General features: G+C 37.2%; 1 pseudogene; it reads right to left on the bottom strand.

Moving 5' to 3' along the window:
* Window positions 1-783: 783 nt before the first annotated feature.
* Window positions 784-3,558, bottom strand: LOC103933991 (annotated as a pseudogene).
* Between the last annotated feature and the right edge of the window lie 14,003 nt (window positions 3,559-17,561).

Below are 17,561 nucleotides of genomic sequence, written 5' to 3' on the forward strand. Positions count from 1 at the left end.
AAGAAATTTGTAAAAATTGAAAAATAAGTAAGCACACATGGTGTTTTCAACCTAGGACCTCCTCATTAATTTCAAAAAACAAAACCACTAGTTCTAGTTCAATTTTTTTGTCATTAAACCACATTTTATAAATTTATACTCTTATAAAAGCACATATAAATATACCATCCTAATAATTTTGGTGTCCCATGCAGCAGCAGAATTTGCCCAATAGTGGGGGGATGCACAACTGGAACTGGAAGGAGGTGCCTTAATGGTGGTGGCGAGTATTCAGAAGGATGCTAGAGCCAATCTAACTCAATTTGGCCATATCATTGATGATACCGGGCGTTTATTGTGGAATGACTCTCAAGTAAGGTTAGTTTCTGCAAACGGGAGGATAATAAAGTGGCTCACCGTCTTGCAAGGTTTAGCCTCACCTTCGTTATTGACGTTACTTGGTTCGAAGACCCTCCATATATCATTTTAGATGTTTTTTTTAGAAGATAAAATTTAATTTGTGATTATGTTGGTGCGCAATGCTTTTTTTCCCTTAAACCGGATTGAACCCGGCAAGTTTTTTAATCGAGGCCCATATTATGCACCCTTCTTTCAGTTTCATATGTTTTCAATTGCTATCAATGAATATCATATTTCAATTTTAAAAAAAAAAACAAAATCACAGTTGTTTTACATAAAAATTTTACAAACACTTTTTTTTTTTTGTTAAAAGCACTTGTACAACTATGGTTTATAAAACATTTCATTGCTTTAATTTACAGTTGTTTATGCTCACAACACATAAGAAACAATTTTTTTTTATAACACGTCAATACCAAATTACCCCTAGAAACATCATGACTTCTATGTCAAATACCACGGAACAAGCTCAGTAAATAAAAAATTCGAAAAAAGAACTACGGTGGTAAAGGGGACGGGAAAATAACAAGATAAATTGACCAGTAAATCTATCAATATTTCTTTCCTTTAAACCGAGTCCCTCGCCAGTAATTGTCGTTGAGCTCTGCTAGGCAACGGCCTCCACCGGATACCTGTCAATGCAATCTTTCCATGGACCATGAGGAGAAGGTTTTACACTCTGAAGAGCCTCCCACACCGTACTGTTACATTTGAAACCACTACCAAAAGCAATCTACCAGACACGGTTCCCCTTTTGCGTCCTCCCCTTTGGCATCCTCCCCTTTGCCTCGATATAAGCCAACTCATACCAGATCGAACGAGACGAGGTGTTACCAAACCGGTGGAGTGTCATCCGAGATGCCTCAACATGAATTGGTAGAAGCTGCAAGTTCTTCTCAAGCTCATCAATCACGGCCCTTCCTCCAGCATGTATGCAGAAATGATCAAAAGCGAGATTGAAATCTGGGATATAAGGCTTGACTTCCGCGTTGAACAACTTCTTCGCAACAAAGGTAGCAAAGAAGAGAAGCTGCTCACTTACAGGAAGGACCAGGGGACCCAATGTTGTGATGTTGGTCTTGAGAGCCCCACCGGCAATTGCCATGAGATCCTTTGACAATGAAACCCCAGTTTTCCCAGCTCCGCAATGAGTCCTCACGCTATAACTCCAGCACTACACCCCATACCCCCTAAATTATAACATATAATATTCCCCCTCAATTTGTACTTATTAACAATCATAGCAGACACTGAAGGAGTTGGATTAAGCAAACTACAATTCACAACAAGGATACCAATGTCCTTAGGACTAACATTTGCATTAGCAAACAGATCATACAATGCACCAAAAATCACCTGCTCTGCCTCCTCGCTAGCCGCCGCCATTGAAGGCCTTGGCGGAATGTAATGCATTGCCGCAGGGACATAAGTCTCCTCTCTGAGGCCAGATCGCTCAAGAATCTTGCGCTGGAACTCAAGCGAGGATTCATCGAAGTCCCCTGTCAGCTTTGAATGCTCAATAAACTGCTGGTATTTCACTTGCAAAGGCGATGGGGGTTTGTAACACGAATAGTCCACAACGTAAACGGATCTCGGGCGGGTCATAATGTAAACAGTGGATCCAAAAACAACCATAGCAGAGAAAATGATGACACCGATGAGATTGCACTGGAGTTGGAGCCAGAGCTGGTGAATGTCGTCCAGGCTCATCTGGGAGGCTTCGATGACAATGACCGCCATTAGAGGAACTAAACAGAGAGTCGGGAGATGGGTTACCAAATAATGGTAACCCAATTTCACATACTTCAAGTTCACAGTCTGCAAGAATTCCAGCAGCCGACGGCACTGAACTCCACCATTCGTGATCGGAGAAATGCACATGATGGGTTTGTGAAACCGGCACTTGGGTTTGAAATTATGGGGTTCTACGGAGTGGGTTTTTAGCGGAGAGGATTCAGAGGTGTATATCTGGCGAAAAGGAGAACATAAGGAGTTGAAAGTTGATACAACTAAAACATCGAGAGAGAGAGAGAGAGAGAGAGAGAGAGAGGTTTTAGAGGGTTTGGTGTACTATTTGTGTTTGTTCTGCTACCACTCTACTATTCTACTATTTGTCTCTGTTTGGTCTAAGATTTGTAAGGAAGAGAAGAGGGAGTGATGGACGTTTCAAATGGAAACACGGGAGAGGGCTGATTGGGACTTGGGGGCGATTGCTAGTGTCCCTTTCCAAATAGGCAAATGGGGATTGCTTACCTATTTATTGCATCCAAATTTTTTTAGTTTTTTATCGCAAGCAATATTCTATACTAAGGAACATGGAGAGAGTTTGACTCCGAGACACATCCAAAATTTAGTTTGTGAAAACTTGTCTCTAATTTTTTTTTTTTTTTTTATATTTTTTTGGGTAGTTTGATCAGGTCTAAAATTTTGAATTGTTGTTGGATTTAGTCCGGTTTTCTTATTGCTTAACTTTAATTAAATTTCTTCGTTTATGCATCTTTACTCAAATTTTAATTTGAATATTTAAATATGAAAATCTAGCTACTTTCATGAAAAATAGTTAAAGAAAATTTATATGTCATCATATGTGATAGAGGTGTCTACAAAATAAATAAAAATTAATCTACCTATCATCCACGAACATGGTTCAAAGAATTTTCATCTTTCTTATATTTATAGATCTATGATAGGGGAAGAAGAAAAATTGAAATACGAACTAGGAGAAGGAAAAAGGAGAAACAATTATTTATTCTTATATTTAATACTAAATTGAGTAAAGATAAACCAATAAATAAGGGATGATACTTATCACAATTTAATAAAAAATAGATGTTCATAATAAGTGAATGTACCTAACCCAACAAAGTGGATTATTCCCAATAATAACTCACAAAATTGGACTTATATCAACTTTACTCATTTTTTTATAAGGAGAAAAAAAAAAAAATCTGTGTTGTGGCTTATTTTCACTGAGGGGTGCAGCCAAGAATACAGAGGACCAGAATTGTGGAATTTCAAGGATGTTGATTTCCCTTGCATGTGCCTTTATTTATAGTAAATCAAAGAGAGAGAGAGAGAAAAAAAAAACTTGTCCTGCAAGTAATACAATGTAATAGGAAATAATCACCGTCATAAAGAGTAAACCAAATCTACCAAGGATTTACACAGTCACGCTTATACTAGAATTTATGTCATAATACTCCCCCTTGAGTGTGTAAATAGTCAAGCAGTGTTCGCATCAGATCTTCATAGATGATGTAAAAGCAGTTGATGTGGTCAACATCTCAGTGAATGAATTTGAATCTCAAGTAAACCCGGAAGGAATGCATAAAAGGTAAATACTCACAACCTCGGTGTTACAATGACAAAATGCCCCTAATTCGTGTCTTGAATAATTATGGAGCCCCAATTCATTTTTCATTATTTTTTTCTATTTTATTTAATTATTTTTCATATTCATGAGTATGTGGGCGAAAGCGAAATCAAGTTCGGAGTTACGAAAGTTAAGTAACGAATTTCGGTAAACAAAGGGTAAAATTCGCTTTAGAAAATTTTAAGTGGGACTTAACCCCCATTCTCGGTTACTCTCTTCTCTTTCCTCATTTCTACAACGTGACTCTCTCTCTCTAACTCTCGATCTCTCTCACTCTCTCTCTGTCACCGATAGAAAACTACCACCACCTTTACCATTTTCCGTCAAAATCATAACTGAAAACCACCTAAATAATCACCTAGGCAGTCTCAGGAATTTAATGGATGGATTTCATGAGGAATTGAATAGATGGATTGCATGCGCAATCCAGTGACAGGAAATAGGATAACTAGGCTTGAGTTCTCAATGGAATTCTCCGGCGATTTTCCCCGTGAAAACTGACGGAAACGCCTATTATTTAGCTCGAACTTTACTCCAATCATCCTTATCAATTCCAGTTTGTGCATGTTGAATTTGAGTTATAAGTCAATGTTTTAACCTCTCTAACGCTCTGTGCAATTTACCAATTCCCAGCGAATTTTTCCGATTGAATTCTGTCAAGTTCGAGACTGGTGGTGCTCGAAACCGACTCCAATCAATCCCAGGTAATCAATTATCTTTCAATTTGCATGTGAGATTTGAGTTGAGAAACTCAGGTTTTTACCTTGCATGCGTACCGTTTGTGCAAATTCAATGTCTAAATAGTACTTTTTGATGTTGAATTAACGAGATGTTAAAAAATGCTTATAAAAGCTAAGTTGTACATTCGTAGTTACAAGTGGGATTAAATTGGACAAGGGCAAGGGATTTAAGGAGGAAGTACGCTCAGATCACATGTGAGTGGATCCCTTTTAAGCTTTTGTTTTCGATTACGTTGTTTTGATGAATAAATGATTTATAATTGATTTGATGAAACTTAAGTAGAATTGATATGATGACACTATTGGGACTTTAATCATTTATTTTCACCAAATGGTCATCATGCACTATGTACTAGATAGCTACGGGCGTATGACTATTTGTAATTATTGATATTTCTAGTAGAGGCTAGATCTTATGAGTTATTATTGGTAGAAAATTTAGTTAGTAGAGGCTAGCAATACACAAGTGGGTGCTCATGTACTCATGTAACCTGCATGCTATACTTATACTAGAAGGTACTAGTATGATTGAATGATTAATTTCAAGTATGATTTCTAGACTATTAAATGATTGTGTTCACGATTGATGAACTTGTGGTTTTGATTTATTATTATGGTAGTAGGTATTATTATGTAGTTTTTCAACTGTATATGATTTTCAAAATGAGGGTTATTACGTTTGAACTAATTTTGACTAGATAAATGATTATAATCCACTCACACTTTGTTTCTCAACCCCTTAAGACAAAATGAGAGCAAGGAGGCTTTTGGGGCTGATGAGTTAGCTTGGTAGTGAGGTTATCCACCTATGGAGTAGAGTGCTTTCCTTTCTGTTAGTTGTAATAAATGCCATGATCGTACTTTTGATTTTGCTTAGCACAACACTTTAAATTTGTGTTAACAAGTGTATGCAATACTAGAAGCTATGGATCCTATGTGATAATAATGGGATTCTATCCCTTGACTTGTGTCTCCAAGTGGGGAGGTTGTTTAGGACTTGCAGAATAGTTTGAATTAGTTAATAAAGAGCCTTTTTGGTTCAAATCTATCCACATCATTATTTCTTGATTATAACTTTCGTCGCTGGGTTGAGGGTGTTTTGTCATCTACGAATGAGATTACACTGTCAACTTAGTGTCGGCCAGCACATCACAACCTTATGGTTTGTTGGTTATTGGATCAGGGTGTGTCACTTGCTAAGGTCAAAACCCGGGATATGATAAAACCAATAGTTTAAGGAGAAAAATGAGAACTTGCATTCAAGTTAATACTAAACGTCATCTAGATGAAATTAGTACGCACAAGGGTATGATTAGCCTAGGATGGGTGCCACTTTAAAACCTAATATGTTAGCAAAAAACCAAATGGGAAAATACTCCTAATGTATGGACAAAGAGTACATTAAGGTTTAGGGAGTATACCCTGGGATACTTTCCCTGAGTTTGACAAACTTCCAAACAAAAATCACAACCATTTGAATCACACAATTTATGCATACTGATTCCTTGAACAAGTTGAATAAGTTGTCTTATGAACATATTTGTATGACTTCAATCTTCTAATGCTCTAGCTACTGATGTGACAAGAAGAATTTCGGCGCAATGTGCTTGGTGTTGTTTCCTTTGATATATTCTTTCTTAATCTGGTTGATACATGTTGCATTATCTTCATAAATCATTGTAACGATGTCTACAATGCAAGAAAGTCGGCATGTTCTTCGAATATGTTCCACGCATGTGCATTGCCTGCATGTGGGCACATTGTTGTATCTTGAAAATAAATAACAGCAAAGGAAATGTTTGATCTATTGCTTTGAGCTAAGTACAATAAAGTACTAATTTCACTAAGGTATGAACTTTAGGCTTTAAAACCTCTTCCTCATCGTCTTTAGAACATAAAGGATCTCGTTTTGCATTTAGCATATGAACGACCCTAGAAGCCTTCATATATCCTCATTAAACGACGCAACACCTTATGGGTATAGTTTGATTGATGAACTGGAATACCATCCAAATAATGCTTGATCTCTAGGCTGAGACAGTATTGAGTTTCCCTCAAGTTCTTTCATCTCAAATTCTAAATTCAGGTGCTCAACAGTCTTATTAAGCTCTTCAGGTGTCCCAATAAGATTCATATCGTAGACATAAACTGCAAAGATCACAAATTTGGAATGTGACTTCTTAGTAAACATGCATGGACATAATTCATTGTTCACATATCCTAGACTAATAAAATACCTCACTCAGACAATTATACCACATTCACCCCATTGTTTCAATTAGCAGAGTGATCTATTCAACCTAACTGAGAGGTAGTCTAGAATTATTTGATCCAGTCAATGTCAGTTCATCAAGAACTTTCAAGTAGATTTTCGTATCAAGATCCCCATAAAGATACGTGGTTACCACGTCCATAAGTTGCATTGAGGTTTCCTAAAACTGCCAAAGTGATAAGTTAGCAGAGCATTATAACATCCAATTACGGGAGAATAACTCTCCTTGTAATCAATCCTAGGGCATTGAGAGAAGCCTTGCTCTATGAGGCGTGATTTATATCGCACTATTTCATTTTTCTCCTTACGCTTTTTTATGAAAACCCACATGTAGCCAACGGGCTTAACATGTGGAGGTTTCTTTTAGAGGATTCAAAGGGATGTTTATGGACCTACCCAACCACCATGCAGGCCATTTGGAGTTCATGTTCCAGACTTTTGTCAATTAGGATTGAAATTGAACATCATGTACCCCATGTCCACACTCGAAATGGCCTAGCAGAAATGTTCATTAAGAACCTTCAATTGATCGCTTAGACCTTGGTCATGCGCACCAAGCTTTCGAAATCTGCTTGGGGCTATGCAATTTTTGCACGCAACTATGTTGGTTCACCTGAGACCCATTGCCACCAAACCTTATTCACTGTCACAGTCGATTACTGAGTATGAGCCTGATATCCCACATTTACGTGTATTTGGGTGTGCAATTTGTGTACCAATAGAGCCGGCACTACGTACCAAATTGGGTATTCGAAGAAGAATGAGAATCTATAATGGTTATGATTCACCATCCATTATTCGTTATTTAGAGCCCTTGATAGGCTATTTCTATACCACACATTTTGTAGATTGTCACTTCGATAAGATAGTCTTCCCGTCGATAGGGGACGTTAAAGTTCAGGAAGAACGTTGTGAAGTTCGTGCATTAACCCCACTTTGTCTCATCTAGATTCTCGCATTGTCTAGCCTGAAATTGAAGTGTTATGTATTTTAGATCTACAGAGTGTAGCTCAAAATATGCCTGATACTTTTAATGATTTAGCCAAAGTGATGAGACCACATATACTCGCTAGAAACTTGCCTTAAAGGATAAATGTACCTAATGTACGTTGAAAGAACGTCCCTGATAAACAAGCCACTCTTGTAGGATTGTTGGTCGCACCTACTGCCCAACCTGTACATTGGCGGCTAGTATTATCTGTTCCTACCGTAAAACGTGACAGACCCATTGGTTCAAAAGGTCCATAGCTACGAGTGAGGAAAGCAACACCAACTAGTGAACCCAGTGTGAACCTGACCGTCACCTACCCAACTGTTCCAACACATGATGTTATTTTAGATTACTAAAGTGTCCTGGAAGAGACGAATATGTCAATTGAGAACTGTGAGATTTCATTCCACTATGCTAGCTTGGATGAGGTTTGAAATAGGGTTAAGATGACAGTAGACGATGAATTTGCATACATAATAGCTATTAATATTATGCTGAGCAAATACATTGAACCACGTGGCCATCTTCGAACTTTGTCTAAAGATGGATGAACAATAAACTTACCCAAAGAACAAGCTTTGCAATAAGCGATGCTAGGAATGATTTGCTTACTTTTGGTAAAAGAATGCCCATGTGTAGCTTTAAGGATACAACGCATCATCATGGTTTTTGGATGTCCCAAGCGATCATGCCAATGCATTGTTTTCCAATGCAAGCCCACTCATAGGGCTGGCTACATAGTGGGCCTTGGGACGTGAATGGTTATAACTTATAACCCATTCGAATGGCGCTTTATCTTCTCATGAATACATTTATGCTATATTCATATGAAGTGATGCATAGGAATTCAGTTCCATTTTCTTTAATAATTTCAACATGATAATTATTATCCCAAATTTCTTTAAAGCTCAACAACGTTCTTCCAAGACGAGCAGACTAAAGTGCCTCTTTAATCAGTACCGTTGTACTATCTCTTAGACAACTAACTTTTCACAAGAGATGCCAAGAAATAAATTAATTGAATCGATCACATGTATAAGAAAATTTAAATTTCAAATTCCATTCATTCAATTAATATTCAAGAAATAATATCCATAAACTAATCATCCAAAAAGTTAAAACAAAAGGCCAACAATTAATCCAAATACATAGAAAATTCAAAAACTTAAAACCAAAATATTAAAAGGGGAACTAGCCTACACTTCGGCCATGTCTAAAAGGTTCTAATCTTCCATCTATGCAGATACCTCTTGAAAATCAAAAGTTTCCAAAGTGGTATCTCCAGGGTTATCCACTTGAATAAAGTTAGTCTTTATGGCTTTGCGACATGAATAATATTCAACAACAACATAAGATGGAGTTCAACAAACATGGAACCAATGGTTCTTTGAACCTCATCTATAACACATAGCCGCTTCTATGGTGGCAGAAACTTTGCCTTTGTTCTAGAAGTTAGAGGCTTTAAGAGCGAGGGGTTTGCGCTTCAGGGCCGAATTTCCTCCCTTGGATGGGCCAAATCCAAAAACCATATAACTGTTTGAATTTAATCTTTCTTTGTAGAACCATATTCGTCCATTTATTCACTAGAAATAAATGTCTAAATGGTCTTGGATTTGTCTTTTTTATTTACAGGGGTAATCTATGAATAGTACAAATACATACGATTCGGATTGTTGAAATACATTACAGAGTGGCCCCACAAAAATTGATGTGAAAATGTGTGTAAAAAACGTATATCCTCAGATCCTGACCAATGTATCCCTAAGCATAACTAAATTTCCGCAGTTGAAATGAAAATTGACCCATGTATGTAAGATGCTAGCATATTGAACATTTAGCCAACATTCCAAAAATATCTCAATCTATCAAACAAAAAAAGAAACTCAATCATGCATATCATGGCTTAGGCCAAGTTTAGTGACAAATTCCTTAACCCAAAAAGGTTCATTAGTTGTGCAAAGACACTTCAAAGTTGAAACCACATCTCACACTCCTTTTCCTCACTTGCTAGCAATGTTTTAAAAGGCAAGGGCATATGCAGGGCGTTGTAGGGATAATTTCCCTTAGACAAAAACCTTAAGGTGTGAGACGAAGCCTCATGGGACCTAAATTTTTTAATTTATATTCTATATATATATATATATATATCACTGTTCTAAAAAATTGGCCTAGGCAGCCGCCTAAACGCTATGCGGTGGTCATTTGCTGGGATTCAGCCCAAATTAGGAAGTAAATCAGGCGGGCACCTAATGGTGTAAGGCGGCGACTTGGGTGCCTAGGGGGGCACTGAAAGCCTAGGTGCTTATCTTTTTTTCGTGCTCACCAATCACCTTTTTTAAGGAAACAATAATATACGTTACAAGTGTTGTAGTCCTATTAGATTAGGAATGTGATTGTGTAAATCCTTGTATTGGGATATCTTTAGAAGATTCTCTAGGGTTCGATATCATTCTATTAAAGTTGTAATCCTATTAGGGAAAGAAATTTACCTTCCCTACTACTATAAATAAAGGCATAATGAGGTGAGATAACACACACCTCACAAATACACATCTTTCTCTTCTCTCTCTATACCGCCGCTCCCCTATCTCCCTATCCCTAATATACTTTAGTAAATTAGACCTACAACACGTTATTAGCATGCTCTTTCCAGAAGCTAAGGAACTGAAGGTTCATGGAGGAGGCTCTTCTACGACATCAAAAGCTTAATTGCTTATTTGCCAATCAAGTTCTTTTAAAATAAATTAAGATATTTGAAACTAGAGTGAAGCATGATATATATATATATATTCATCTTTTCCTCCTGATATATATATATATATATATATTGTATATGTTTTTCATATATTTTCTCAATATATATATATATATGTTCATGCAATACGCAATTATGTTATACAGAATTTGTGAGTCAAAGAATCAAAATATTTTCAAAGCAATTAGGGTTTTTAACCTTAGAATTCAAAAAAAAAAAAAAAAAACATAAAAAGAAAACAAAATCTGGGATTTTTGCGGCTGAGCCGTGGCTTCCTGCCACGCTGCCGTTGGCACCGACGAAAGCCGACTAGCCTGCAGCCATGCAGTGCCTGGACGACGTTGCTTCGATGTCTAGACCCCCTACAGTAGCCTTTGGGCTTGTTGCACACATTGGACAGCCATGTGTTTGGCCTGGTTAAGGTTTTGATACAAGTCTGTAGCCTAGCCCACTCTAACAAAGCCTGAAGCTCTGCTGGGCTTGCTCTTACGCCCTTGGCCCAACATTAACAACTCCCTTGGTTGTTGGACTCTCCATGTCACGATCAACATACAAAGCCAACCTTCGGCTGGGCTTTATTACACCAACCTAAGCTAGCACTTGTTGGGCTTGCTAGGGCCTCAACCAGCAACTAAAAATCTAGCCCGAAGCTAGCCTTGGCTGGGCTTCGTCCTCATACAGCCAGGCCAGCCCTATGTTGGGCCAGTCATTCAGGCCTTTTTTCGGCCCAAACCAGCAGCTTCTACTACTTGGCTTATCCCAAACCCACAACTTATGGCTTGCAACCATGTTTAAACTACTTTGCAGTCCTTGATGCCATATTTTGGCATCCTCGCTTCATAACTATACCACTATAATTTTTGGGACGTCATTGGTTAATTCTTATCAAGCTATAATTTTATTGTCGCATGGCCCGAAGCCAAAATTCAAGCTGATGTGACCCGAACGTCATTATTTTGCTCCTACGATCAACCCTGAATGGTTACACTGTATTGAATTAATTAAAGTGACCAGCAATCCATTAATCTAACAAGGCATCCAAAATTATTGGCCTGAAGCTCACTTTTGGCAACTAACGATTCAATAAATTATTTCTTTTCTTTTAACCATTGATTAATTTTCGTAGTCTCGAAGCACTCACACTTGAATTCATGAAGCAACCAAAATCCACTACACTTAGTTGTATATTGTATTTTGTGTTCTTGTAGGTACCTCCTTTTTATGAATAGGAAGTTCATAACTAAACTCAAACCTGTAGTTTCGAATTTAGTGCCTTGAAACCCGAAGTTTTCATAAAACAATACGCCCATGAAAACCTGATGTTTTTTGTTACGTCATGCCTTAGAACTTAAAATGTTTTAACTTTGATGCTTATGGATATTTTATTTCCTATAGCACCAATCATAATCTTGTCCCTTCATTCAGTGGATTGTCGAACCGTCACAAGTTCAATTCCACTGATATGGACATTTCTAACAGAAACCACTTTGTGTGGGTACAAGATGTGAATCTCCACTTGACTATCAAGAAGTTGAGAAACCATTGAAGCGAACAATGGCATGAAAGAGCTAAATAAGCCTCCACCAAGATCTTCATCCAAAGACTTATACCCGAAACATTAGAAACGGAAGTACCTCCCGAATGAGGATTCCATGGATCTTTGGCTTACTCCTACGGACCGTCTAATCATGAAATATATTGCCTTAAGTACACCATGATTATGTCCACGAATGAGTATGATTGTAAAGTTTATAAATCTGACGAATTTTGACTGGAGAATACTTTTCTCATCTTTCCATGTTTCTAACTCACTCTTGAAGCAATAGTGTAAAGAATAAAAGTTTACGAAATTCTCGGATCTGATTACTACCACAAATGTGAGAGAACGGTATAGATTCGGCTTCGGTTAGAGTCTACCAAATGGTGATACCTAGTTTCAGCTAGGCCACCAAATGTATGCTCTGCTTCAGAAGAGGCATACTAAACAAACCTCTCCAGCTTCGATTGGAACCTTTCAAATCTGTTTGTCTCTCTCTCACCCACATTAGGGTTTGTTTTCATAACATATGGTATAATCAGGGCCTGCCAAGGTGTGGTAGCACTCCCAAAGTGTGATCCTTGTACCTAAGACCTAAAACATAAAGAATAAGGACAATATTCCAGAACCTCAACCCTGAAAATTCCGTCTTGATGGAAGAGATCATTAGTTACGCACCTGTTCATGCCCCTACCAATGATGCTGAGGAGTACCATTCTCGTAGTCAATATGTGAAACTAATTTTGTTTCACCAAACACCATTGGAAGAGTGAAATTTTGACATGGATGGCCTTGGCCGAATCCCCTTAGTAACTTTTGTTTAATTTGTGAACATTTTTCTATGTTCTTGGATTCAAGTTTGGTATTTGTTTAGTTATGAATAATCGAATCAATATTGCCCTCAAATGTGAGTTAACTCAATCATGTTTCTTAAAACATGTGACCAAATTCCACTAAACACGTGATTAGGTACGAATGTAGGAAAGTTAATTGTCTGGATGAATGTGATACTGCGCACACTAACTTTATGACTAAATCACATCTCTAGCAACGACTTCAGGTCTATCTAACCTGAATAAGAACACTGGCACATTCCTCATTGTATGAATGGTACTAATTACTATTTTAGAGACCTTATATTCTCCCCGTTCCAGAAGTACGTCGTTGAGTTTTAAGGATATTCAAGATGACAATGATCATGAATGAAACCACTGAAGAAAATAGAGTGAAACATCTTTGCACCACCTTAAAAAATGAGCCTAAAGCTTCATTTTAAGGCCAATGAGCCATCCTGAAGCTGGCATTTCTAGTAGTTTACTTGCTTCGGCACGACCATTTGGGACACTTAGATTAAACAATGATGCCACAATGCATCTCTTTACCCCAAAAAATAAGGATCTTATGCCTATAAGCACACTTTGCCAAGCTTGCTCGTTAGGGAAATTGATTTTCTAAATCATCGCTAGCAAAGATATGAAATGACCCTCTTTTCAAAGTGGATTCAAGGAATATATGTGGACTAATTCAACCAACATGCAGGCCATATATATACTTACGGTTTTGGTTGATGAATCGACAAATTGGTCACATGCTTGTCCACACACATTACTGCTAAACCTTCTGGCCGATTTTAAGGGATCACCACCATAATTATCCCATAAAGTCTGGAAGACTGGATAATGCTAAAAAGTTTATATCAAGGGCTTTCAATAAGTATTGCATTTCTTTTGGGTTTATAATTGAACGTCGAATTCCAATGTTCACCCTAAAATAGCTTCGCAGAATGATCATAAAAGTGCAATTTAATTGATCTTCCAAACCTTGGTGAATGCACCAAGCTTTCGATTTCTGCCTAAAGCTATGCAATCTTGTACACAACTATGTTGGTCCCTTAAGTCCTATTACCACCCGACTTATTCGACATTACAGTTAGTTACTGGGTACGAACCTGACGTTTCCTACCTACACATTTTGGGTATGTATGCCATATGCCAAGTTGTGATGTTGCAAAGTACCAATATAGGTCTTCAAAGAAAGATGTGAATCTTTGTCGATTATGATTCTCCTTCGCACTAGCTCTTAAGACCCTTCCAAGCGATCTCTTTACCACTTATTTCCGGACTGTCACTTCAATGAGACAGTCTTCCTACCGTTAAAAGGAGTTAAGAACGTCAACGTTTCTATAAAACGGCGCGAATTTGCGTGGACGTTACCCACTATGTCTTATCTTGATCCCCGTATCGTATAAGTGTGATAAACAAGTGCGATGTATTCTAGCTTTCAGAATGGTGCTCGAGACATATTTCTCTGATCTAGCTAAAGTGACAAGATCATATACCAGCTACAAACATGCCTGCATGGATATACATACTTAACGGACACCAAGCCAACATCCCAGAATGCCACCTTTACTGCACGGTTTGGCCACCCTTGTTGGACGGTCCAGTACACCGACGGATAGCTAATCAATTTGTCTTGACTGAAGCACAACAAATCACTTAGTTCATACGATTTAGTTCCCTAGAAGAGGAAGGTCACATCACAAAATGAATCTATACTCGATCGTTATCTCAATCATTTCCATCTCATGAGATCAATCCAGATTACTCTTGAGACTTAAAGTTTTTGATCCAGTGTACTAGTTTAGATGAGATATGGAATTGGAATGAGATTATCATCGATGATGTTTTCACTTATATGGTAGATATCGACATGAATGAAAAGCAATGATATCGAACCGCGTTTCGTTGATTAGTGACAACGTAGAATTGATTGGACAACCAAAATTACAATTCAGGTTAAATTCCTTACCAAAGTTTTTTTGGATCTATTATTCCTACACTGCCAAAGGTAACCCTGCTATGTTAAAAGTGGGAAAAGAAGTGTAATGAGATGAATGAAATAGTGCAAAGTAATGCAAGCCTAGGGCGCAAGGTTTGTCTCAAACACCCTGTGATTGACAGCAGCATTATGAAATGTGGTTAGTGTTTCTCCATGGGGATATTAATATGGAGATTTACATGTAAGTTCCCGAAGAATTACATGGACTGGTTCAAATAGTTCCAAACCACGAAACACATTCTCAACTTGTTTAAGGCATTCACATACGGATTGAAGCAATCCGGTGGATGTGGTAAACCTGTCTAAGTGATTATTTGATCAGTCAGGAATAAATTATGCCCATATGTATTAAACTATGAAGTCATATTTTGAATTGCTAGAGTTACAGTTCATGTCAATAACATGAATCTTACTAAAACTCTAGAAGACCTTGACAAAACTATCTTGGTTAGTATAATGGCACAATTAAAGGTGTTGAACCATAGGGACTGATTAGACCTCTATAAATTACTAGCCTTGAAAGAACCCTCACTAAACAATAAAAGTAACAAATTGAATGTAGTTTTTGTGGTGTAAACAAAAATAACTTCAGATGCAAGAAAAGTACAACAACGATGACATGCTGATTGAGAAACGATGAGGATAGGATCAGGGATTTCGAGTTCACCAATACACAAACAATTCCATGTTTATAAAGTTAAGCCATATTCAATTACCAACCTGTTTCCAGAGTTCGTTCACATATATATTATCAGTCATATGATGTGTGGTTTGATCAAAATCTTCTAATCTACAACCTAATTGGGATGTTCAACTTTGGTTCCAAATTAAGAGTCTTTAGCGTGCAAGAAAACATTAAAGAACCATAGAAAGTACCTGGCAGCATGTTTGCATAGCATTATCTTCATTCATTCACATGTCTATCAAGATTAAGCATGATGTTTACTATAATCTTAACCAAATGATCTGTAAAAAATCCTAATGGTGATCAATCATTAAAATTAACAAGCAAATTAAAAAAAAAAAAAAAGATTTAGTGAATGAAACAAGAGACAAATTGATGAATTGAATACTTTAACATAAAAACATGGGTCAATTGTGCAAGGCTAAATCGAAATCCCTGGTTATGAATTTAGTTACACATCATGTTCACGGAGATGAAATTTGAAACACACAACATGAGTGAAAAATATCAAAGAGAGAGGAAACCAATGAAGCAATTCTGATGTTGAACTTCTCCAAGAACAGCCTGATGGGATGAGTCTTCGATGATGGTGGAAGTGTATAAAATGGATTAAATTTTGAGTGTGGATGAAAAGAGTGAAAAATAGTGGCTGGAGGGGTGAAATTCGCTCAGAATGAAAGGTGTATGTAAAAGTGGCTGAAATGCTAGGTTTTATGACGTTAAAGAGGCTATTACAGATTGCCAATACATCCTAGTAATTGGGCATTTAATTCCAATGTTTTTTGCTATTATTCGTCTTGTAAAGAGCCATATTCATCACCATCTATAGTTTACACTTTTAATTCTCTATCTAATTCAACATCCTTTTTCAATTCTCCACTTTTAGTACCATTTTGCCTCATTTGTCCTCAAGTGAGCTCCAAAATATGATTAGCTGCACACTAACACAAAAGAAGGTAAAATGTAACATGTTTAACTCAAAAATATCACAAAGAGACTAGGAATAGATGATATAAATGTATGAAATATGTGAGTTATCAAATACCCCCAAACCAAGTTTTTGCTAGTCCTTTGAGCAAAACTAAAACTAAAAACAAACAAAACAAAGAAAAATCTAACTAGACCACTTTTGCTGGCTAAACGATTACACTGAGCATGTGCAACAAGCCTTTAAACCTCTAGTAGGAGGAGTTGTGTCTCCTGAGGGTTTACAGCGATGACACCCACAAACATCTATAGACTCGACAATCAAATTGGTTAAAACTCACTTGAAACAAACTAATAAGAACCAATGAATGCTTAGTCATACCATTAAATGAAACAGTGCCACTTCAAAGAATCATATCAAGTGAATAGTGTAAAATTATTGCTCCCTGACTCATGACTTCAAAAGCACCATACTCAAAGACCATAGAATTTGCCTCAACTCTAATTCTCATAGGTTGTCACTCAAATTTTCACTTAGATCCTAAGTTTTAGTCTTTCATCAAACATATGTAAGTGAAGTTATGTAGAAGGGAATCAAAATTCTCACATATAAAATATGAAATAAAAGCACAATTTCTTAACATATCTCGTGAAAGGAATCAAACACTAAGAATATTGATAGCACACATACTTTCCAGCATCCATGAATACATCCTCAAAGATCACAAGGTTGTAATGTAAGGCTTAGGTGAGTCTTATGAAAGAATGGATAGGAAATACTAGAGCCTAGGACACACCAAAGTGTCTTCCTTGTGAAACCAGCAAGCTCTCCTCTTGAATTGGTCATTGTTGTTTGTTCGTGGCGTCTAGGACCCATGTGTGGTAGTGGAAGGATTTGAAAATTGCATCATTTTTTTTTCCTTTCTTTTTTTCTTTTTTTTATTTTGAAACTTCTTTTATTTTGTAATTCCAGCACATGTTACCTCGGTACACACTACATTTTAATGTAAAGCTCAATCATTGTCATTGTCTTCATCACTT

This window comes from the organism of the source record quoted next, unplaced genomic scaffold, assembly GCF_019419815.1.
Source record: "Pyrus x bretschneideri cultivar Hongxiangsu unplaced genomic scaffold, Pyrus_bretschneideri_v1 Contig70, whole genome shotgun sequence".
Lineage (NCBI taxonomy): Eukaryota > Viridiplantae > Streptophyta > Magnoliopsida > Rosales > Rosaceae > Pyrus > Pyrus x bretschneideri.